The sequence below is a fragment of the Eumetopias jubatus genome, unplaced genomic scaffold (assembly GCF_037043125.1).
Source record: "Eumetopias jubatus isolate StellerSeaLion01/CBP00866 unplaced genomic scaffold, mEumJub1_p1.0 scaffold_8, whole genome shotgun sequence".
In the NCBI taxonomy this organism is placed as follows: Eukaryota; Metazoa; Chordata; class Mammalia; order Carnivora; family Otariidae; genus Eumetopias; species Eumetopias jubatus.
This window is the reverse complement of record NW_028274814.1, coordinates 56,294,899-56,321,434: the sequence shown is the minus strand read 5'-3', so window position 1 is coordinate 56,321,434 and position 26,536 is coordinate 56,294,899. Positions and strand designations below refer to the sequence as shown.

Below are 26,536 nucleotides of genomic sequence, written 5' to 3'. Positions count from 1 at the left end.
GAACCTGAAGAAGTTGTTAAACCATTTAACTGCCAGATTCTTTAACTTCATCACTTATGGGATGTAAAGATAAATTAGAAATATATATATATAAAGTGTGTTGAAATTCTCATAAGAAACTGTGTAAAATGCTGTGGAAATCACGGATAAGAAAATGTTTGGGTGCCTGGGTGGTTCAGTTGGTTAAGTGACTGCCTTCAGCTCAGGTCATGATCCCAGGGTCCTAGGATCAAGCCCAGCATCAGGCTCCCTGCTCCACGGGAAGCCTGCTTCTCCCTCTCCCATTTACCCTGCTTGTGTTCCCTCTCTCGCTATCTCTCTCTCTGTCAAATAAATAAATAAAATCTTAAAAAAAAAAAGGATAAGAAAATGTTTGCTCTATTTGGACAAGGACATAATGACAGAAATACTTTTAAAGCAATCAAAATATCTCCCCCCTCAAAAAATGAAGTATTCATTTTAACCAAATAAAATACATTTTCAGAGAAATACGGAGAAAAGTTTAAGGTTTTGATATTGGTGTCATCACCCTATTTTCTTTCATGGTATGTGATACAGATAAAGAACAGGGGAATAAATGCCTGACTTCTGAAAATTAAAAAAAAAAAAATTGCTGAGTGAAAGTAAAGAAGCCCTAAGTAGTTAGAAAGATATACCTAGTTCATGGGTCAGGAAGCTTGCCATTATTAACGTGTCACTTCTCCCCCAATTGATCTATAACTCCATGCAATCGTATCAAAATCTCAACAGGATTTTCCTTTTGTTTTTGTTTTGTTTTTGGCTAGGAGTTGACAAAGTTGAAAATTCACATGGAAATATAAAGAACATACAATAGCCAAAAAGCTTCAAAAACAACAAAACTGGAGGGCTCATACTACCTGATTTCAAAACATCTTATAAAGCTGTGGTAATCTAAGGTAGTGTGGCATTTGCATCAAGATAGACAAATGTATAAATGGAACAGAATAAGCTGTTCAGAAATAGGCCCCTACTTACATAAACAAATGGTTTTTGACAAAGCTGCAAAGGCAATTCAGTGCAGAAAGAAGAGGCTTTCAAAAAAAGGTGCTCAGACATTTGGAAATCCACATGGAAGAAAATGAACTTAGATTCATATTTAGTACTGTATAAGAAAAAATACTCAAAATGGATCATAGATTTGAATGTAAAAATCTAAAACTATAAAGTTTCTAGAAAAAAACATAAGAGAAGACTTTTATCACCTTGGGTTGTCAAAGATTTCTTAGGACACCAAAAGCATGATCCATATAAGAAAAAAATGGGCTCAAAATTAGAAACTTCTATTCTTCAAAAGACACTTTTAGGATAATAAACAGATAAGCCACACTGGAGGAAAATATTTGCAAAGAATGTAGCTCATAAAGGACTTATATAAAGTACTCTCAAAACTGAATTAAAAGACAAAGAAAATGGGCCAAAGATTGAACATATACTTCACCAAAGAAGAAATGACTGATATGGTAGGTGAATTATGGCTTCCCAAGATTTATCCATGTCCTAATCTCTGGTCAAAAAAAAAAAAAAGACTTTGTAGATGTGAGGTAAATTAAGGATTTTTGAGGTGAGATTATTGTGGATTATATGGGTAGACCCTAAATGCAATCACATGTTCTTTATAAGAGGAAGGCTGAGGAAGCTTTGACCATAGAAGAGAAGGCTCTATGATGAAAGCAGAGGGAAACAGAGGTCAGAGAGAGAAGATGTTATGCCACTGGCTTTAAAGATGGTGGAGAGGAAAGGTCCCTGAGCCAAAGAATTCAAGAAGTTCAGCTCTAGATGCTGGAAAGGACAAGGAACAGGATTTTCTGCTAACACCTTGATTTTAGCTAAGTAAAACTGATTTCAGACATCTAGCTTCCATAACTGCAAGGGAATAACCTTCTGTTCTTGTTTCAAGCCAAGTTTGTGGTAATATATCACAACAGCCAGAGGAGACTAATATAGATGGCATAAAAGCACCTGAAAAGTTCTTTTAGTCATTAGTCATGAGGAAAATAATTAACAAACCAACTATAACAAGTGTTGGTGAGAATGTGAAGGAACTAGAACTGACACACCAACGGTGGGAATGTGAAATGGTGCCACCACTTTCGAAAACAGTCTAGCAATTTCTTAAAAATTTCATCCACGTGAGCCATGTGACAGTCATTCCAATCCTAGGTATTTACTCAAGAGAAAAGTTAATCTCCATACAAAGATTTGCATGTGAATGTTTATCTCTAATAGCTAAAAACTGACAATGGCCCAAAGGTCTATAAAGAAGCAATGGATAGGGGCACCTGGGTGGCTCAGTTGCTTAAGTGTCTGCCTTTGGCTCAGGTCATGATCTCAGGGTCCTGGGATCGAGCCCATGTCTGGCTTCCTGCTCAGCAGGAGTTTGCTTCTCTCTCTCCTTCTGCTCCTACCCCCCTCCTCATGCTTGCTCTCTCTCTCCTCCCAAATAAATAAAATCTTAAAAAAAAAAGCAAATGGATAAACAAATGGTGGTATACCCATACAACGGAATGAAACTCAGATATAAGAAAAAGGGAGCACATGATACATGAAAAGCATGGATGAATCTCAAAATAGTAATTCTGAGAGAAAAAGGCCAGACCAAATAAAAGAATGTATGTACTGCAAGATTCCATTTCTATAAAACTGTACAAAATGAAACTAATCAACAGTGACAGAAAGCAAATAAGTGGCTGCCTGGGAAGAGGGCATGGGAAGGACAGACGGGAAAGATTCTGAAGGGGCATGAACAAACTTTGGGGATGACAGATGGTTTCACAGATGTATACACATGTCAAAACTTACCAATTGTACCCATATGCAGTTCATTGTATATCAATGATACTCCAATCATACTATTAACAATAAATAAATAAAAACATATTTTTGATAATCTATTTTCACTCCAGGAGCTGGATCTAAATGTCAAATTCATAGACTGCTCATCTTGAAGGCATTTGTTTTTGCAAAGTATATAAGACCGCCCAAAGCTTTTAGATGCCTCAATTTGTTTACTCATTTGATTTGTACTCAAGTTTTATATTATACTATGTATTATGTCTTAGTAAACTCTTCTTCTGCTATGAAATAATACCCTGTAGGTAACATCTATTAATTAACAAGGAATGTTTAGTTTTCCAATTAAATAAAACTACCCCAGGGAGAAACAAATGGCTCAGTTAAATAGGAAAAGAAAATATGAGTTCTACTCTCTACAAGCCTAGAATATGAGTAATTGGTAGAACTACAGTAAAGAAACAGTAAAGGTCTAAGGAAAGTTAATATGAAATATAATTATGGAAAATATTTGTGTATACAAAAATGAGTCACCTAGTTTCGATTCCATTCTAAATTCTGGTATTTTGTGCTTGCTTCAGCAACACACATACTAAAACTGGAACAATACAGAGAAAATTAGCATTGCCACGTGCAAGGATGACATACAGGTTTGTGAAGCATTCCATTAAAAAAAATTTTTTTTTAAATTAAAAAAAATAAATTCTGGTATGTCTATGCTCTCTTCATCTTTTAAGTTATTTATGAAACACATTTATAGGGGCACCTGGGTGGCTCAGTCGGTTAAGCATCTGCCTTCAGCTCAGGTCATGATCCCAAGACCCTGGGATCGAGCCTCATGTCAGGCTCCCTGCTCAGTGGGGAGTCTGCTTCTCCCTCTCCTTCTGCCCCTCCTCCCCCGACTCACGTTCTCTCTCTCTCTCTCTCACAAATAAATAAATAAAATCTTTAAAAAAAAAACCACACACATTTATGGAGTACCAACTTACATTTAAACACAGTATTTAGCTTCTAAGTACTTAAAGAGAAATAAGAAAGTCCCTACCCTAAAGAAGCTGACAGGTTAGGAGGTGAGCTCAACAATTTAAGAAAAAAGAAAAAAAAGAAACTAGACCATAAATTAAAGCTATGACGGCTGCATAAAAGAACTTGCTGATTGATAAAGGAATCATGAATGGATAATAAAAATGGGAATCATGATTAAAGCAAAAAAAAAAAGAAGAAGAAGAAGATAGCAGGAAGGGAAGAATGAAGGGGGGGAAATCGGAGGGGGAGATGAACCGTGAGAGACTATGGACTCTGAGAAACAAACTGAGGGTTCTAGAGGGGAGGGGGGTGGGGGGATGGGTTAGCCTGGTGATGGGTATTAAAGAGGGCACGTACTGAATGGAGCACTGGGTGTTATACGCAAACAATGAATCATGGAACACTACATCAAAAACAAATGATGCAATGTATGGTGATGAACATAACATAATAATAAAAAACAAAGCACACTCTGGCTTAATTTAAACAAAACTGCATTTTCTTGATTATATCATATAATAATAAAATAAAATATTAAAAGGACCACTTCTCTATTTCCTCCTTCTATCTTGCAGTTTTATATGTAAGGAGTGTTTTGTCTACTACAGGTAGAATCTGGATGCCTGATTGATGTGGCAAAGTCGTGGCTGCCTATTGTCATAAAAAGCTGCTGGGTTATAAACCAAATCTACACGGTTCAAAAACATTCTTTTATAATGAATACTGAGCATGCATTTCAAACATTTAAACCATTCATGCAGATCCACTTTTTAAACTGCAAACAATAGCAGTGTTCACTACACCATTAAAATAAGAGAAAACAAAATCATTCTCATTTTGCATTTCCTTTGTCAAAATACTTCACCAAACACAATTCTAACCATAACTTCAAAACCATTTATAATTTGCAAACCTACTACTACTGAATTAGAGAAATCATTACCAAATTTCCTGCCAAGAGTTTAAAAGTCTTCAAGGCACTTTCCCACATGAACCATGTAAAATGGTGGCTGCCGAACCCAAGCTGAGCTCATGTGTCCCTTGTCAGAAAATTCCAATAACCCAAAGCCAAAAATTGAGATTAATTTCAATCTGGTGGCTAAGGCCCTAACATAAAAATCCTGAGCTGCCAGAAGCCATATTTCCCACCATGAGAATACGAACCTTGACAGAATCCTGATGCGTCGCAAGAGACAGAGCCTAAGGTGGAAGGAAAGGCATTTCTATTTCTTGTTAACAAGAGAACTGCCCTGCGGCCTTGATGGTTTCCTTAAAACAAAGTTGCCGAAACTTTTCTGGATTCTAAGAACTTAAAGCTTTTGGCTTAAGCTAGTTTGAGTTATGATTTTTAAAAATTGCAAAATTTTTGCAAATTCAAAAAGAAACACTATGAAAGACAAAAATATATTAATAACCATTCTTTCTCTAAGGTATAAATTACCATATAGCTATAATAATTAAAGCAGTAGGATTCTAAGGGTGGACTATAGAGACAGATTAACATAAGAATATTCAAAACTAGAATCATACCAACTATATATCAATGAGAAAGGATCAATTCTTTAAAAAGTGCTACTGGGTCAAGGGCTTCCCTAAAGGAAATAAGTATGTTCATATACCTCTTGACAGCTGGAACTAAAAATAAATTTCAGATGTATTAAAAGTTGGATCTATGGAAAATGAATATAAAAGTACTAGAAAGAAATTTATCTGGTTATTCATGTGAGCATGTGGCAAGCCTTTTTAAGCATAAGGCCACAGCTTGACATAAGAAAGGAAGATAGATTTGAACTTGAAAAATTCAAATTTTGAAAAGTTGACTTAAAAACTTTTACACGAAAAAATGGCAAAAAAAGATAACATTTGTCAACTGAGACGAAGACTAAATGTCCTTGACATATAAAATGCTTTTTTTATAAAAGGACAAAAATGCATATAGAAAAATGGGCTAAGAACACAAGAGGCAATTGTATGGAAGGAAGGAAGGAACGAACGAACGAACGAAGAAAGAAAAAGAAAGTCTATAATAAACATATAGCAAAATAGTCAACTTCATTTTAAAAGATATAATTTTCAACTGTGAGATTGACAGAGATGAATAAATGACCAAAGACAGTATTGGTGAGAGTATAGAACATTCTTACATGGTTTTAACTTAGATATAAATTTACATGGCTTTCCTGGAGAACAATTTGGTAACTTAAAACTTAAAATATAGACTCTGATACTCTACTTCTATGAATTTAATATAAAGAAGTAATTGCGTAAGTCTATAGGTGTAAAAGGACTAGGAGATTCACCAAAAACTTTTAATACAGAATCAAATAATATATGAGTGCTCAAATGCAGAGGACTTGTTAATTATGACAAAAACCTGTAGTGGAATACAAGTAGTCATTAACAGTGATCATTTAGACATATATTTGTTAACATAGGAATATATAAATTATATGTTAACTAAAAATGGAAATTTATAAAATTTATAAAACACTATATTATTTCTTAGAAGTATATACATATGTATATATGTATATATGATATTCCTTCCTGGTTGGCCACAACTGAAGAGAGTCTCCTTGTCTAAAGTCATACTTTTCGTGGGGATAGTTTCCTCACTGAGTGAGGTAAGGTCAGCCATTTTAACCCAAATATGGAACACTCTGGTGGGCTATCCTCACTCAAGTGCTCTCTGCAGAGTTGGTAAAAATGTGTCTGCTCTCCCTTGCAGTTTAACTTCTTCTTTGCCAAATTTGACTTCTTCCCTCCTTCCTTTCACAGATGTTAATTCCTAATAAACAATTTGCCTTTTGAACTCCATTCAGTGTCTGCTTCCAGAAACACAACCATGATCATTGGTATTAGTAGTTGTCCAACAAGCAGTCAATAAAATGGGACTTGGGAGCTCATCATTCATCACCTGGCTGGCAATGAGGAGCCCTGATGGCAGATGGAACACAGATCCTGGCACAAAGTGGCCTTTCACTTGTTAAAACTGTCACTGGCTGTGAATTGGAAGAACACCAGTGAAATGGGCAGTGAATCTGGTGAGAATATATATATATGCTCACAGGCAGTGATGAATGTCCTGGCCAGTTGTTCAGGGGCGTAGAAGGGAAAAGACATGAAAATGAGGAGGAGGAGTCCTGTTTGGCAGGGGTAATTGCTCCTAATCATTAGGAGAAGAAATGTTCCTCTACATAGCTGCCATTACAGTGGGAGCTGGGAGGAATATGTGTGGAATCTAGGTGATCCTCATTGTGCCTTTTTGTACTTCTTTGCCCAATTTTAAATGTAAATAAACAAATACAGTGAACCCAACCTGAAAAGAACATAGTTAGCAAGAGGCCCACACTCCTGAGATTAGTAGGGCTTGGATCATGCCACCAAGTGAGCCAGCAAGGACAAGTTGAGGACAAGTCATTATGGTTCCTGGAATACACAGAAAATCATGGGGGAGGTCTTGCCCCAATCTGAGTCACAATTTCACAATGCCTAGATCTGAACTGGTTATTACAGATGGAAAACTAGACATATAGCATTATAAGGATTTACTAAATTGAGGAAATAGTAAACACTTCCTCATTTTATCATCATTAGAAATTGCTTTACAGTCAGGTGCCTGGGTGGCTCAGTTGTTAAGCGTCTGCCTTCGGCTCAGGTTATGATCCCAGGGTCCTGGGATCGAGCCCCACATCTCAGGCTCCCTGCTCGATGGGAAGCCTGCTTCTCTCTCTCCCACTCCCCCTGCTTGTGCTCTCTTTCTATCACTCTCTCTTTGTCAAATAAAATCTTAAAAAAAAAAGAGAAAGAAATTGCTTTACAGTCTAACTACAACAGTCTCCAAATTCCTGAGAAATTTCTTCTTCTACAAGGAGAGAAGTTGATAGTGAATGTGCTGAGATATTTATCTTCCTCATTGGAGAGTCAAGATCTGCTGGAGTTTTGACTTCTATGGTAGGGTTTTCAATTTCAAGCTTTGGAACATTCAAAATACTGTCTAATGCTGGAGAAATCTATGGAAGGTACTGTGCCGGGGTTGGTAGAGCAATGACTTGGAGCCATGATTAGGGTGTGCTGTTAAAATGGAATATGGATGCTAAACCCTCAGCCAAAGATGCCTCTGGGTTATCTCTCTAAACTCTGCTTCTCTGTAGCTGACAGAATCTTTTATATGGGAAGAGAGAATGTAAAAGAAAAGGCCCACTCTCTAGTTAGTGTCATTTGAATGTATAAGCTTTGTTCTCCTCGGTGGACTGTTGGTCTCTAAAGCAGTAGATGATCATCCATTTCCCTTCTAGATGGGGAGCCCAAGCAGCTGCTTAAGGTCAAGTATGACCCAGTACATCAGTTAATTGTCTGAACATGGCCACAGTACATTTGATCCAGCCACCATTCTTCTCACTATATCTTGTTATTTCTTCCCATTCCTATGCCACAGCACCTACATATGCAATTGAAAGTTGAGGTAAAATACAGAATTTCTTTATATTAATTTCATCTTTCTAATGCAGAGAAAGCATCCCCATTTCTTGGAGATTGTTTTACGTCATAATCATATTTACTAGATCTCTCAGCCTTGTGTCATCTGCAAATCTTAACCTAGACACAGACATTTTCTTTTAAAGAAAGATTTACAAGAAGCCTGCCTAGAGGAAGTGAGATGCTCCAGATGACCTCTGAAAGTCCCTGCCAGGCTTATGTTTTGAATTTTCCATAACATTTCATTTTGTAAAACAGACCCATTAGCTGTGTTTACTCAGGCACATGGAAGAAGATTGAGACAATTACCTAAAATCCGCTGTGACTTTTCAGTAAATGTTATTAAAGAAAAAGTGGGAAATGGGGCTTGAATTATCCAGGGTGTTTATTTCCATTGATCAAAGTCACAAAATAATTACCTCATTTCACTTTGCCTGATTACTTATAAGTTCATAATAGATTTTATCTTAGGACATAAAGAAAGGGAAATAGAGTGAAACTACATAAAAACTCACATAGCAGAGAGCTGTCTGTTATGGTTCCCTTATTTAAAGTGCAAGAACATCTCCATAAAGTCAGAATTGTTTAAAGTATAAATTAGATTAATGAGGATCAATGTACTAGTATGTACTTGGTGAATCCTGACCAAGAAATGGTGGTCAAAATATAATATTTCATACCAAAATCTTACTAACTTTTCACCATAAAATTATGAAATGGCTTTTCTTCGTCCTTGGTCAGAATCATGCTCATAATGTTGAGCTTTACTGAAGACCATAAACAAGGAGTAAATAATATATGAGATACTCTCTAGAGGGTACTTCAAGGATCAGAAGAAAGAGACATTTTAAAACTTTACTTAGAATGATTGAAAATTTGCATGTGAAGTTATAATTCACCTGGGAAAACAAGCTAATTCTCATGATGGTAATACAATAAAATAACTAGAAAAATTGAACTGTTATGATTCAAGACAGTGATTTAACATGAAACCTAACTTTTCTTTTTCCATGGTTGATGGAGAAATATCAAGTCACAAACCATGCTCATCATAATTTTCTATATATGGTACTGGTGAGGCTATTTACTTTCGGGCAAAGATCAGGAAACATTCCATGGCAATGAGATCTCTTAATCTGTGAAACATTATCTCAGGGGAAATGGTAGACTCCCCTTCACTGGTCACTCACTGTTTACTTAGAAAGTATAGTGGACAAAATATGATAAGACATATCATGGGAAGCAAATCCTTTTTAAAGGGAGAGGTAAGAATAAGAGATAAAAAAGGGAACAAGTTCTGCTCAGTGCCCACTCTGTAAAGAAAGCGTTTCTACACACTTATTTAATACCCATAGCTACTCTGGGAAAGCATGTTATGAACATCTTACAGATCAGAAACTGAAGCTAAGAGGAGCTTGCTGAAGTCAAGAGTACTCAGTGACAAATAGGTCTGTCTTACTCAGTGATTGGTAATTTGAAGTGTCAACTTGACTAGGGCATGGGGTGGCCAGATAATTTGGTTAAACATTATTCTGGGTGTGTCTGTGAGGGGACAAGATTAACATTTTATTTGGTAGACTGAGTAAATCAGATTGCCCTCCTGAATGTGGGTGGGCTTCATCCAATCTGTTTGGGGCCTAAATAAAACAAAAGATAGAATAAAAAGTAATTTGTTCTCTCAGCCTCTTTTTGAGCTGGGATATTGGTCTTCGGCACTTGAACTAGAACTTACACCATCAGCTGTCCTGGGTATCCAGCTTGTAGAGGGCAGATCACAGAAGTTCTCAGCCTCCATAATCATGTGATCCAAATCCTCATAATAAATCCTATCTATATATAAGTAAATATAAATATTATATAGTATATATCATATATCTCGTATTAGTTCTATTTCTCTGGAGAACCCTGACGAATACATGCCTTTAGGCCCATGCTCTCCTGTCTGAGAAGAAGATATGTTAAAGTGACTATCACAAAAAAGTCAAGTGCAGCAATATTTAATTCTCTGCCCCATTAGGTACACAGTTTTCTATCTTTTCCATGAGTGGTTACACTCTATGTCCAGACATGAACCTGTAAGGATATGAAAAATAAGCATACAATAGCAAAACAAGATTATCTTCTCATCATTATATTTGCAAATTAGGAGATTAATGAAAACTATCAAGAGTCCAGTTGCAATGTTATAGGAATGAAAGCCAGATTGCTGGAGACTTAATAATGTGTGACAGAAAACCAAGGCAACTATTGTCAACAAATCATCCAATCTCCACATTGTTGTCAGAATTCTCTCTCTTTCAGGGGCAGTAGGAAAGGTAGGTCACATTTTCAAGAGGAAGAGAAAAGAGTTTTCTGAGAGGAAAGAAAGATTCTGGAAAGAAGTATTATTTTCAGATGAAACACTACTACAATATGTTTTATAAGTTGCTGAGAAGAATCAAGAGAAAAAAGACTCAAAGGTGAGATTAGATAATTCATAGTTAACAATAATTATTATTAATTAAAATCACTGAAACAATATTTGGAGAGATGGAAGTCAGAGGAATTAAAAGTGATTCATTCTGGGAAAAGATGGAAGAAAGTAAAAATGTGAATAAACACAGAGCCATACAAGGCTTTGTAGTAATTATCTCTAGAAAATTAGGAAGACATCAGCTGTGAATAAATAGGTCATGATTAGGGAGTTGAAGAAAGTAGAAAAGACTAGAATATGTAATTAATATGTGCACAGAAAAAGGGACAGGGATGGCAAGTAGGAATTGGATTGGAAAAGAGGAAAATGATTGTTGAGTAGCCCTCAGGAATTTGAGATAGGACAACACAACCTCCTTAGGTGATGCATGCAATCAACTATCATCATTGTGGAAGGAGAAAGGAGGTACTTTGGTTTTTCCTAGGTTGATGGCTCAGAGGGCAAAAGATAGGTTCAAAATAGCAATGCTGTGAGTGAGAATAGAATTGAAATGGCAAGTCAAGGAGCCCAAGCTAGATGGGGGAAAAAAATCAATATAATCGGGACTAACACTTGAAAATGAATGAGAAGTTAGGCCCTGGAAACTGACATGAAATGAAGAGTCTCAGTGAAAGTGGAATAATGGCAAATACAGAAACATAAGAGGCCAGAAGAACTTCAGTTAAAACTTGTTTAAAATTACTTTTGGATGATAACAAGTTCTAAATGTAGACAAATATGTAGGTTACTAACAGGGACAGGAAGGAATGACCACTAAAAGAGAGGATGTCACAGGAATGAAAGGGTTAGGAATTAAATGGATCAGTTGCCAACACATCAAAAGCCACCCAGATTCATGGAGTAGAGAAGGTTATAGTGAATTAGCTGTTGAAGTCCCTGAGAAGTCAGAAGGGGGCAGCACATAAATCACTGTGGTAAAGATGAAGTTGCTAAGTGACTGCTGTCATCGAATGGTATGAATTTTATAGATTAGAGAATGGTTATGGAGAATAGCAAGCATTGGTGGTATAATCAGGTGAAGTCCAAGTACCAGTTTAATGAAAAAGGTGGAAAGATTATTTAAAGGAAAAAAAAAAAGGCTGAGGTGGAAGAAAAACTGATTACCAGCAAAATGGAGGTTTCTAAAAGCACTGGGAAAGATGGTTAAAGGGCTTAGTGTGAGGAGCCAGCAGAGAAGAAAGATAATTGAAGCTAATTGCAGTAAGGCTGTGGAGGAGCAGGGAGTTGGGAGTGGGAAGGGTACAATGCATTGGGATTGCAGAGACTAAAGAAAAATGCCAAGGGATGGAAGGTTAAAGGTCATGATGGGGAAAAGGTTTTTATCCAGTCCCAAAGCAGAAATGATTAACTAGTGCTAAATCATATTGCTGTATTTTATCTGATAATTTGTGATTTCTATCTGAGAGTGGCCAAAAAATGGATACAAAGGTCTGGGAACAATTAAAAATCATTCTTCTGGGTGCCTGGGTGGCTCAGTTGGTTAAGCGACTGCCTTCGGCTCAGGTCATGATCCCGGAGTCCCGGGATCGAGTCCCGCATCGGGCTCCCCGCTCAGCGGGGAGTCTGCTTCTCCCTCTGACCCTCTGCCCTCTCATGCTCTCTCTCTATCTCATTCTGTCTCTCAAATAAATAAAAAATCTTTAAAAAAATAAAAAATAAAAAATAAAAATCATTCTTCAGTTTGTAGACCCAGGTACAATTTAATTTAACAATCACTACAAATACCAATGAAAGTCAGTATCTTTAAAACCTTTTGAACATATTTCTTTTCCAAAACCCATCAAAGACAAACACACACACATACACACACACTCTCTCTCTCTCACAAAATGGCTTCTGTCTCTTAATATATCATTCTCAATAAAAACACTTACCATTCTCCAACTCCGAAAATCTCAGTTCTCCTCTACTCCTGCCTGCTCTCCTACCTCCTGCCCTCTTTCTCTCCATTCCTCTCTCTCTCTCTTTCTTTCCATCCTTCCTTCCTTCTCAGCCCAGGACACAGTATAGTGACCATGAGCTCACTGATTTGGATCCTGATTTATTTCATTTTCAGTCTTGACCTATTTGTTTATTGGCCTCACAGCACCTAATATCAGATTCTTTTTCAGTTTTTTTCAGGAACATCTTCATCTTTCCCTTAATCTAACTGATACTTTATAGAACATTCCATTTAACCACAGTGGAGTATATATTCTTCTTAAACTTAGATGGAACATTCACCCAGATAGACCACATTTTGGGCCATAAAACACTCAACAAATTCAAAGAATAAAAATCATACAATGTATACTCTCAGACCACAATGGAATCAGGCAAGAAATCTATAACCAAAAGATAGTTTAAATTAAATTAAAAAAAAGAAAGAAAGAAAGAAAAGACAAGCCACAGACTGGGAGAAAATATGTTCTCAACACATAAAGGAATTGTATTCAAAATATAAAATGTATCCTTAAAATTAAACAAGAAAACAACTCCATTAAAATAGGCAAAAAAATCTGATTAGACACACCAGGATATATAGATAGTAAATAAGCATATGAAAAGATGCTCAACATTTGTCATTAGAGAAATGCAAATAAAACAATGCAATATCTCTATGTACCTATCAGAATGGATAAAATGACATTTTTGAAAACCTAAAAATACCAATTGCTGGTGAAGATGTGGACTCACAGAAACTCTTATTCATTGCTGGTGGGCATGGAAAATGGTATAGCCACTTTGGAAGATAGCTTGGAAGATTCTTTCAAAGCTAAACATAGACTTATCATAACAATCAAACAATTGCATTCTTGGGTATTTACCTATCTGGTTTAAAAACTTAATGTCTTTTTTACAAAGAGTAGTGTATAGAAAGGCAGAGGTGGGGGGAGGAAGTGTGGAAAGTAATTTTACAGGGGACTATAGTGGACTATAACCTGAAAGACACTACTTCACCCAGGTAATCAAAGGTAGTAGCAACTATCACTGTTGCTTATCATGACTTATCACTAGTCATGTTGATATCGTAAGATACGATATCATGAGAATGGCACTTCTCCTGTGTGGTCTTCCCCAAGACTCTTAACTTCAGTAGAATCATAAGAAGAAAGACATCAGACAAACCCCAGTAGAGGGATGTTCTACAAAAATACCTAACCAGCACTTTTCAAAAATCTCAAGGTCATGAAAACCAAGAAGAGTCTGACAAACTGTCACAGCCAGGAGTTGCCTAAAGAGAAATAATGACTAATCCTAATGACTATCCTGGATAGAATTCTTAAACAGCAAAAGGACTTTAAAAACAAAGATCTGATAATGTACATATTTAATAATGTATCATACTAATTTACTATTTGTGACAAATATAGCATATTATTGTAAAATGTTAATAATAGGAAAAACTAGACATGGGGTATATGGGACCTCTCTGTACTATCTTTGCAATTTTTTTCATAAATTTAAACCTATAATATACTGCATATATAGTATACTACACTGTATATGCATGAAATCTGTAAAATTAAGTCTATTTAAAATAAAAAGCTTATTAACAATGTAAAAAAAAAAGCATGTCCAACACTAAAACCTTACATTTCAACAAAAACCTTTCCCTCATCATCAGTTGAGTCATCCGTGTCAGAAACCTAGATGTATTTTTGACTCTCTCCTTCCTTCATCCTGCTCATTTAAATAATCACTAAATTTGGTCAATTATTCTTCCATAATAATTTACAAATTCACTTCTACTTCTTCATTCCCACTGCCTTAGTCCAGTATTTTTTGCCAAACTCCTTAATAGAATTATAATGTCCCAGCTTCTGTTTTTTCCCTACTTCAGTCCATTGTGTAATGCTATAACCACAGTAAAACTTCAGAAATAGCAAAATGACTTTAACTGCTCAAAATCCTTAGTGACTCCCCTTTGCCTTCAGCATGAAGTCCAAATAGCTTAATCACATCATAGAAGACCCTGTGGTAACTAACTACTTTTGCCTACTTTTCCAGCACCATCTCTCTATATGTCCATCCTTTTATCATATCATATTGAATTACTTATAGTTATTTGAGTGGTTTGACACTCTCATATCATTCTACAATATTTTCCTTCTGCAGCTGAAATGTTACCTTTTCTGAGAAACCTTCTCCTCTTTCAGCTTGTTAGATGCTCTTCTTTTTCCTAACCTTCTGGGTATACCTTAGTGAAAACACTTATTACATTGCCTAATAATTTCTTTGTCATTTTTTTTACTCACATACCCTCGCCTTGAGCTTTCTGAGGAAAGAACAACATCTTTTTTCTCTGAATTGTAAGAAACTAGCATAGTGTCTGAATATAATATTCAACTAATATCTATGTAAAAAGTTCTGCAAGTCAACTTCTGAAACCACAGCTGGGTCTAAAGAACCTCTTTCCTTTTAGAGAAAATATAGTATATATTTGGGTGGAGGAAGAGGGAGTTGCTAGTATTTGTTAAGTAAATATCATGTGCTAGGTATTAGGATGGGAAATATATACATATATATCTTTTTTTTTTGAGAGACAGAGAGAGACAGAGAGAGTTGGGGGGGGATAGGATGCAGAGGAAGAGGGAGAAAGAGAATCCTAAGCAGGCTCCATGCTGAGCCTGACACCAGGCTCAATCTCATGACCCTAAGATCATGACCTGAGCCAAAATCAATAGTTAGACACTCAACCGAATGAGTCATCCAGGCACCCCTATATATATTTTTAAATCCCCTTTACACCTGATAGAACTGAGGCTTGGGTGGACGAATTTACAGGGGACAGGAGTTTTGAAAATCAGAGGTATCATTCTCACTTTGCCTTTCATATCCAAATAAATTCAGAAACAACTGAGAAATGTGAGTCTGACAGATCCAAACACTAGCTTTATTATAGGTAAGCTGGATTGGAGACCAGAGTTTGGATCTATGGTAACAGGACTAGATCTTTGAATTTCATACACAAATAAGAGTTGGATCTGAAAAGCTGAGAGACCTACTAAAACTACTGCTTCAAACACACCTACAACACTAACACAATTGTTATCAATACTGGGGAGAGAGAAAGATAAACTTCCAGATCTGCTCTAAGGTTTTGGAAATAAGATTTTTCTTTCTTTCTTTCCTTTCCTTTTCTTTTCTTTCTTTTCTTTTTCCTTCTTTCTTTCTTTCTTTCTTTCTTTCTTTCTTTCTTTCTTTCTTTCTTTCTTTTTCTTTCTTTTTTTAAGATTTTATTTATTTATTTGACAGAGAGAGACACAGAGAGGGAACACAAGCAGGGAGAGTGGGAAAGGAAAAGCAGGTTTCCCGCTGAGCAGGGAGCCCAAGGCGGGGCTCATGCAGGGCTGTATGCGGGGCTCAATCCCAGGACCCTGGGATCATGACCCAAGCGGAAGGCAGATGCTTAACGACTGAGCCACCCAGGCGCCCCTTGGAAATAAGATCTTTCAACATCAGTAAGGAAATAAGTATCCTGGGATATCAGACACCACTGAGCACTGACTGCTGGTTCCTAGAACCTTGTCTAGTTTTGTTTTTGCTGAGCTTGACTTAAGAAAAAAGAAGGATCCCTGTAACTGTACACATTTTACCTGAATAAAGTGCATTGTGTTCCTCTAAGTTCTTCATGAAAAACACAGCATGGGACATAGAAAATAGAAATTGAAAACTTAAAACAAAGAAGTAAAAAACTGTAAAAGTTTTGGAGAGAAATGATAGAAAAAGATAAAGTAAAGGAGTTCCAATTTTTGACATTCCCTAATTTATGATGATTCAACTTAAAATTTTTTAACTTTACAATGGTGTGAAAGCAATACGCATTCAATACAAACTGAACTTGGAAACTTGAATTTGGATCTTTTCCCAGGCTAGTGTGTAACACGATTCTCTCTCGTGATATTGGGCAGTGGCATCTAGCGCAGCTCCTGGTCAGCCACACAATCACAAGAGTAAACAACCCATATACTTACAGCCATTCAGTATCTGATAATCATTTCCTTGTTCACTTTCAGCACTGTATTCAATAAATTACATGAGATATTTAACATTTTATTATTAAATAGGCTTTGTGTTGGATGATTTTGCCCAACTATACACTAATGTAAGGGTTGTGAGCACATTTAAGGTAGGCTAGGCTAAGCTATGATGTTCGGTAGGTTAGGTATATTAAATGCATTTTTTATTTTTTGGTATTTTCAAGTTACAGTAGAGTTATCAGGATATCACCCCTCATAAGTGTAGGAAGATCTATATACAACTGAAATTCAAAGACATACAAAGTAATGGACCAAAAAAATATTTAAATTTATAATAAAAATATCATTAGATAAACAAAGACATTAGTTTATGTAATGAAAGAACACCCTGACTACCAGGCAAAACTGAACAGAATGATCAATCCAAGATATCCTTTCAAAGATACTAAACTTCAAAACTAAAGAATCCTTAAGGAAGCTAGACAAAGACACCATGTCACTTGTAAAGGGAAAAGCAGGCTGGCCTTACATTTCTCCACCACAATATTTAACAACAGAAGGCTACAATATAACAAGTATCTTGAGTATAAGATACATACTCAAGGGGCACCTGGGTGGCTCAGTCAATTAAGCATCTACCTTTGGCTCAGGTCATGATCCCAGCGTCCTGGGATCGAGCCCCGCATCAGGTTCTCTGCTTAGCAGGGAGGCTACTTCTCCCTGTCCCTCTGCTGTTGCTCTGCCTACTTGTGTGCTCTCTCTCTCTCTCTCTGTCAAATAAATAAATAAAATCTTTAAAAAAGATACATAGGAAAGGAAAGTTTACACAAAGGTTTCAATACGTAGCCAAATTATCCTTCAAAAGATGCCTACAAAAACTCAGGCAGTATTGTTTCTGTAAGGACTTCTTGAGAAGTACTTTGGGCAGTGAAGATATACATAGGGAAACTGTGGCAAAGATAGTGGCAATGAACACAAAACAGAGGTAGAGGTTAGAGGGACAGAATAAAATATAATTGTACTCTGAAAAAGCAGAAATGATGCAACCAATAAAAATTTGTCCAGGAAAGAGGGGGAAGGTTGAAGGTAAAAGAGGTTTGCTCATTACCTCATCTGTAATCTCTGGAGTCAAAGGATATCATTTAATGCTGGCAGATCAATTAATAGATGTTTAAGCATATTTAACAGTACAAAAGTAAATATGAAGAAAGATAGCACTATTGACCAAAGTCTGTTGATGGAGAGAGAGAGCAAAGTGGAAATATGTTAAATGTATACTTACAGTAGAGAATAGAAACTGGCTAAATAAACATTAGACAAGTGGTTCTCAGGGTAGTCATCTGGGGACATTTAGGGGTACTGGTAACACTTTGAGAAGGTTCAGGAGATCAAAAATACTTTCATAATAATACTAACCTGTTGTTTGCCCTTTTCACTGTGCAAACATTTATAGTGGTACTGCCAAATAATAATGGGTAAACTCATTTCCATTTTGGAAATCAAGGCAGTGGCACCTAACTATAATAGCAATCATTGCATGCTTCACTGGCACACACTTGCAAGAACAAACAAAAGCTTCCAGCTTTACTTAAGTATGTCCTTGCTGAAGTGGTAAAAAAAAAAAAAAAATCTTAATTTTATTATACCTCACCCCTGGAAGATATTTTTTTTTTAAATTCTGTATAACAAAATAGAAGGTACAAAGAACACTTCTGCTGTACACCAGAGTGATGATTGTGTCAGTGAAAACACTTGTGCAATTGTTTCAGCTGTGAGTGGAACCAGCTGCTTTTTTCACGAAACATCATTTTTACTTGAAAGAATAATTGACACTCTATGGTTAATCGGATTTTGGTATTTAGCAGACGTGTTTTTTAAGAATGCACAAAGTAAGTTTATTAGTTCAAGGAAAACCACTGAAAAGCAAAAAGTTAGAATCTTGGAAAAATTATATCTGCTATGTTGAGCTTGACAGCTCTCTAATACTTAAGAGATTTTTCTGATGAGAACTGTGAGGATTCTAATCAATGCATCTTTTATATTATTTAATAAAATGTGTCAATATTTGGAAGACCTGTATATGTCAGTGAACCAGAATTTTCCAAATGACCAATGCATGATTTTACAAAAGCACATATAGGTGAAAGATCCATTTGAAGAGCCAAAGAGATTTTAATGCAACAGAATGCCAAGATTCCATTAATATCGTTTAAAATTCCACATTGTGGCTAATATCTTAAAAACTAGTATGTGTTTGTTGAACTTTGATAGTGCCAAAGAAGGATATTGACAATTTTCTGAAAAATCTTTTAAAATATTTAGTGCTTTCCAACTATATATCTGTGTGAAACCAGATTTTCTACACGCACTTCAACCAAAAAATATGCCATAACAGATTGAACACAGAAGCATATGAAACTCCAGCTGTGTTCTATTAAGCCAGATATTGAAATGATTTGCAAAACAATACCAAACTTCTCATGAGCAATATTTGTTTTGGAGATAATTATACTTATAAATCTATGATATCTATGCTATCATGTAATGGGGTTATTACTGTTATTCTGAAAAAATAAGTATTTTTAAAATATCTCAGCCTTAATTTCTAGTATAGGAAATATTGATAACTATAGCCCACATAAACATACCCTTTGGGGTTGTCAATAATTTTTTTTTTTAAAGATTTTATTTATTTGACAGAGAGAGACACAGCGAAAGAGGGAACACAAGCAGAGGGAGTGGGAGAGGGAGAAGCAGGCTTCCTGCCGAGCAGGGAGCCCAATGCAGGGAGCCCAATGCAGGGAGCCCAATGCGGGGCTCGATCCCAGGACCCTGGGATCATGACCTGAGCCGAAGGCAGACGCTTAACGACTGAGTCACCCAGGCGCCCCTGGGGTTGTCAATAATTTTTAAGTCTGTAAACAGTTCCTAAGACAAAGTTTGAGAACCACAGCATTAAAGTATATTATATAGTTTGACAATTAAGTCTATCTTGGAAACAATCCTTTAAAATGCAAGATTAAGTGGACTCACCTTAACACGATAAATGTTTCTTAAATATACTTAAAACTTTGCGTTATATATTTGCTGGATATAGAATTCTGAGGAAAACCCTGTGACACCTCCTCTAGCTTTCATGGTTTTTGACAAGAAGTTTACCCTCATTGAATTTTTTTTCCCCTATTGATGAAGTGTTATTTTACTTTTTCAAGATTTTCTTTCTTTATCTTTAGTTTTTATAAGTTTGATTACGTGAGTTTGGTGTGGACTTCTTTGAGTTTATCCTATTTGGATTTAACATAGCTTCCTGATTATGTAGGCTTATGTGTTTGCCAAATTTGGGACACTTTAAGCTATTATTTCTAAAGTATTTTTCAGCCTTGCTTCCTTCCCCCCCATTCCAGGATTCTGATAACATGAATGTTAGATCTCTTTTTACTATAGTTTCATAGGTCCTCAGAGGCTCTGTTATTTTTCCCCCCCAGCCTATTTTCTCTATATTGTTCAGATTTAGTAATTTCTGTTGTTCTATATTCAACTTCACATATTCTTTTGTCCCCACTCCTTTCTACTATTGAACCCATCCAATGAGTTCTTAACTTTAGTTATATTTTTCGATTCTAGAATTTCCATTTAGCTCTTCTTTATGTCTTCTATTTCTTTGTTGTAATGTTCTATTTCTTTGCTGAGACTTTCTATTTTTTTTAAGATTTATTTATTTATTTTAGAGAGAGAGAGAGTGCATGAGTGAGGGGAGGGGCAGAGGGAAAGGGAGAGAGAGAAAGAGAGAGAATCCCAAGCAGACTTCCTGCTGCACCCGAAGCCCAACTCAGGACTCGATCTCACAACCCTGAGATCATGACCTGAGCTGAAACTAGGAGCTGGACACCTGACTAACTGAGCCACCCAGATGCTGCAACTATTTTTAAATTTGTTTTAAGCATGTTCATAATTACTTGTTGAAACATTTTTATGATGGCTGCTTTAAAATGTTTGTCAGATAATCTAACATCTCTATCATCTCAGTGTGGGTATCTACTGATTGTCTTTTCTGTTTGAGTTGAGATTTTCCTGGTTTTTAGTATGTTTTGAAACCTGGACATTTGGGAGTATTGTGGTATGAGACTCTAGATCTTATTTAAACCTTCTGTTTTAGTTAGCCTCCTCTGACAGAACTCTGGCAGGAGAAGAGGAGCAAGCAGGTACAAATACTCTGCAGGTATAGGTAAAGACCAAGTTTCATTTCAGTCTCTGTTGACACCTGAGGGGTTGGGGGTGGTGGTCCTTGTTACTGGTGGTGCTAGTTAAAGTTCTAGCTCCACAATAAGTTTCTGCAGATACCATCCTAGAAGGGAGGGGTAGAAGTGTCTCATTATTACTTTTGTGGTCTCCACTGTGGTCTCCACTGACACCACAGATGAGTAGACTCTTCAATGCTGGGTGGGGGTGAGACTTTTGATTCTCTGTTGGGCCTTCTCTGTTATCATGGGTTGTGGGGAAGGGGTAGATTGGGGACCCTCAGACTTTGGTGATATAGGTGGAGGTAGGGCCACATTTTTCCTGTGGCATTTGGCTACAGTATTATCTAAACACTTTCTGTCTTGCCGGGGCTTCCCTTTTCCTGGTCATTTGGCTAGAAAGACTCGGATTTTGTGGGGGTTATATTTTTTTGTCTGTGCCTATTGACATTTTTGAGTGTCGTGATTTTTCTGTTCCAAGTCAGGGTTAAATAAGCTCAAAACAAAACCCAAGGAACTCACCACTGAGTTACTCCTTGGGTCCCAAGGCCCTTAGTGGTCTTCTCTCCACTTTTCAGAGTCTTCTCAGATTTGTTTTACATACAATGCCCAGGGTTTCTAGTTGTCCTTAGGGGGAGAAATATCTATCCCTTCTTCTCAAGAGTGGAAGTCTCCAAAAGACGAACTTTGTAACAATATCAAGGAATAGGTATACTTGGGTAGCCAAATAGAAAAATAAAGTTGGGTACATATCAACTAATGTATACTATATACCAGAAAAAAATTCTAAATGGGCTAAATATTTTAATGTGAACTACAAAACTATAAAAGAAAGCATGGAAGAATTATTTTTATGAGCTGAGGCTGCAGGGGAAAATCCTAATTGTAATATAATATTTAGGAACTGTAAGAGAAAATGGGTACATTTGACTATGTAAAAATTAAATCTATTGCATGGCAAAAAAATAAAACAAATATCATAAGCATAGTCAAGAAATCAAAAGGCAATCTAAAAAGTATATATTCCCAATTTATGTCACAAAGGGTTAATCTCTTTGTCATATGAAGAGCTACCAATTGGTAGGAAAATCAGCAATAACCCAATAGAAAAAATAGGTAAAGAATATGAAAAGAAACACTCACAGGAAAGCAAATACAAATGGTTTCAAAATATTTTCAAATTTAAAAATTTTAAATAACATTTAAAATAAAACCTTATTCACCTTAGAGAAATACAAATGTAAACAGCACTGGGGAAACATTATACCCTCTATTCCTTTCAGACTAGCAAAAATCCAAAAGTTCAGGGCACATTTGATTGGTAAGAACTATAGAAAAAACAGACTTCCATCTGATGTTGCTGGAGTATAAACTGGTAGAGCCCTTTGGAAAGCATTTTGGTAATATTAAAATTACCTCTAGGAATTTATCCTAAGGTATAATTGCATGTGTGGAAAATGGTGCATTTATGTGGTTATTCATTGCAACTTTTTTTAATAGCAAAAGATTGAAAATAATCTGTTGTTAAATGAAAAAATGTGTGTAATATGCTACCACTTATATTTTAAAAGGGGGGACAAAATCTACAATTTATTGGCTTGTACTTACACACAAATTCTTTGAAACAATAAACAGAAAATTAGTAATAGTGATTACCTGAGGCATGAGAGAGGCAGGATATTTACTGAGCAAATAGACGACTCATGTGAAGGCAAATTTTCACTAAATAACTTTTTATATTTTTGATTTTTGAGTCATGAGAAACAAGGAAGAAAGAGAAGGAGAGAGGAAGGGAGGAGGGAAAGAGGAAAGAAGATTTAAGAGACTTATGGGGGAAAAAAACCAAGAGGACAAAAAAAAGCTAGCATGAAGAGATGGCTATAGAATCCAATTAGTGATTATTCCGTCATCATAAAGGAGAACAAAAGGATGACATTAAAAAGGAGAGTACAATACAAAGTTTGCTAAAAGGATAATATATGTTTTTTTAACACATTGTATGTTGACAAATATAAATTCTGTTAGTTGTGCATTCAACTTTATTCTTCCACTAAGTGATAAGCACAAGATGACTTTGTTATCACAGGCAATGAAACCTTTTATTTTTTATTTTTATTTTTTTTAAGATTTTATTTATTTATTTGACAGAGAGAGATAGCAAAAGCAGGAACACAAGCAGGGGGAGTGGGAGAGGGAGAAGCAGGCTTCCTGCTGAGCAGGGAGTCCGATGTGGCACTCGATCCCAGAACCCTGGGATGATAACCCGAGCCGAAGGCAGACACTTAATGACTGAGCCACCGAGGCGCCCACAATGAAACTTTTTGAAAGCACTTGTGTAAAAGGTTATTGACTCTAAAAGTCAGAAATGGATTAAAAATTCTGAGACCTAATCCATTATGGAACTTATCCATTCCATAAAAAGATACTCCAAAATATCAGAGTTAAGACTGCCACTGTGTGGAACGGATGATATAGGATGTATCTGGACCTAAGGAGAGAAACAAATCAGGGATGCCGCAACGCTAAATTTTTGCTCCTTATAGGATAAAAACATTGTCTTGACCCCAGGGTTGACTTGAGAACTAGTAGGCTCTCATTGCCTGTAAACATTTCCTTTAATAGAAATATCAAGTCCACATGCTATCTTTAAGAACACTGTCAGCCTCAAGTAAAAAAGAACTGTGGCACAGCCATAAATTAATCTTTCCAGATTAATGAGACCATGCCTTACTCATGGAATCTTCCTAGCCACAGTATTCCCACATTAGAGATTCTGGCCAGCCTCAAGAAGCTCTGTCAAGGCATACTACCTTTGTGCCTGTTCTCGGAGGCTGCTGGTTTTAGCTGAATTAGCTGTTACCTTTGTTAAACAAGGTGGAAAAACTTTATCAGATCTGTAAATGAGTGAGTGAGGGGAGTGGTGGGGAGACAGAAGAAAGAAGAGATGAGGATGAGAGAGAAGGGGGGAGGGGAGGAGGGAGAGAGGGAGGAAAATGTCCATACTCTACAGGATGTTTCCATTGGCTCTACTACTTTGGACATACTCCCCTAAACTGCCCAGTATGCTATATAGCAAATGTGGTTTTCTTCTCTTCAAGTGCTGACCTGCCTCTGGGCAGGACTTTTTCAAGCTACCTTCTTCTTGACTTCATCATTTGAAAGTAGTTTAATTTTTTTCTAACTCCCCGATGATTTTTTTTTCTTCAAAAATTTCCACTGAAGGTAAATACAACCAACAACCACTATAAAAGTTTTGTTTTAACCTCTAGAAGATTAAACTTTCTTGGTATTTTTGCAATACCTCTAAGAATGCCATTTGTCAGCAACTTAGGGTCCAACTGTTCAATGTAGTAATGGACATACACACACACATACATCCACACTAACACTGAAAACATTAAAAATGTTTCTGAGACAGACAGCCCAGATATAGAGAATGTGTATAAAGGCTGGCGCTTCCCCAATATCCTGTTTGCTCCTCACAATAACCCTACAGGGCAACTATTCTCACTTCAGGTTATATAGGAGCCTGTGAGGCTCTGTAGGATGAATTATCTTACTTGGCGAGCAAAGAGGTAGTTCATGTTTAGACCTTCTTATTTTAGAACTCATATTCTTCCACAACACCAATAACTTGCCTAGGTACTGCTTTTATTCTGCTTTTCTTTTTTAAATCCTTGCTCCGCCATGACCTAATATCCCACCACCAATTCAGTCTCATGTGCAAGTCATATGGCTGAGTTGGTCTTCCAACTTCATCTCAGGAAGGAACTAATTTTCATAAATAAGCAATCAATGGGTCATTGTTACTTGTTCCTCCCTGGATTCAGTCAGAGGCTACCTGCCATTTCTTTGGCATCTTTGTTTGCAGAGCTCCTGAGAACAGGAGCTAGGATTTATTTCTGAGCTCCCAGAATTACATATCCTTGAACTGTACAGATTACTATTATCTCCATTCTTAGTCCTGGGCTGAAGCCTGTAACTCCAAAATACAACTTACAATTTTTAAAAATCCTGCACCAGAATTGTTGAACAAGCACAGGAAAGTTCAATACCAATTTAGCCAGGAAAGGTTAAAAAAAAAAATTCTATTTGATTTGCAGTGTGCAATAGATTCCAGGAATAATCACAGGATTTGTTTAATGAAAGCTATGACAACGAAATGGAATATTGACTTATGTTACCTCAGGCCCATTTTTCATTTATACATCCAATAAGCACTTATTGAACTTCTGCTAAGTTCCAGAATTTTGCTGAATATAATCTAGATAATATAAAACAAAACCTAATAACATGTAATTCCTACCAGGAAATGCAGAGAGAACATTACATTGGATACTCAGAAACCTGGGTTTAAAACCTATCTACAAATAACTGCTGTGTGATTTGGGGTAAGTCATTAATCTAGTTCTTTTTTTCTCACCTAAAAAATGAATGAAATTATATCCCCTTTTGAGTCTCTTTCAAGATTCAAAGTTGTGTGGTCTGTGACGGGCCCTACTGACAAAGTTGAAAAATACAGATAATGCCTAACTCTCCAGAGGCAATTTGGTGGAAAGTTAAAAAAAAAAAAAATCACGGACCCACTTTGAGTATTTTCCTTAAGTTACTTGAGTCTTTGAAATGTTATCTTCCTTTTTAAGTCATCCCTTTGGTTTTGATACTGTCTCTTTTGATAGAGATCACTACCACATATAATTGCACTAGAGATAGGTATTAAGAAACCACAATCATGACTGCTCTAAAAACAGTCATAAAAATGAAACAGTAACAACAAAAAACTGATCATCACCCTCTATTAGCGGGATCACTTTGTATTTGTCTATTTTACGTTGCAAAAATGGTCTAATTTAATTTCCTTTCTTTCTTTGGCAATATTATTTTATCACTTCACATCTTTGTTTTCTGCTACCAGCATCCTTTGGCATCTCAATCCACATTTGGAGTTTTCTAATATCATTGTAAAATAAGTAATTTTTTATAGAAGATGTTATTAGTAAACTTAAAAAAAAACAGTTGGGACATAATGATTATTCTTAGACTTTAGCTAAGATACCATTCCTATTAATATTTCTCACAGGCAATCTCTCATTTTCTGTGTTTACTTTAAACCTTTCCAACCACTTTTCTTTTGTCAATTTTTATCTTGAATTGTATGTAGGATTATTAAGTAATGTGTCAAAGAACCTGTATTGAAAAATCATTTTTAAAATTCCTAAAGTCTGTTCTTCTCTCTCTAGAATACTAATGATGAGATCAAGTCTTGCTTGCATCATGAACATTGTGAATGACAAAGTGATTCCAAGTAAAAATGCTTATCCATAAAAACTGAAAAACTCAAATGTCATTTGTCCAGATAACTGACTCAATAAAATATACTTCTACTCCCAAAGAGATAATTTTGTCAGGAGGGTTCCTACTCCACAGACAGCAGAGTTTATAAGAATAGGCCAAAACATCAGCAAAGTGTATTAGGTCATCTGTAAGGAAGAGGGAATAAACTAGTCCTATAACTAGAGTCATGAAGAACAAGGATTTAAATCGTG

The 26,536-nt window shown here is 36.2% G+C and overlaps 1 non-coding gene across 1 annotated transcript; it reads left to right on the top strand.

Moving 5' to 3' along the window:
- The first annotated feature begins 3,379 nt into the window (after nt 1–3,379).
- On the top strand, nt 3,380–3,485 carry LOC114200913 (U6 spliceosomal RNA). The gene has a single exon (XR_015768857.1). It is a non-coding gene; the product is annotated as a U6 spliceosomal RNA (small nuclear RNA).
- Nucleotides 3,486–26,536: the final 23,051 nt, after the last annotated feature.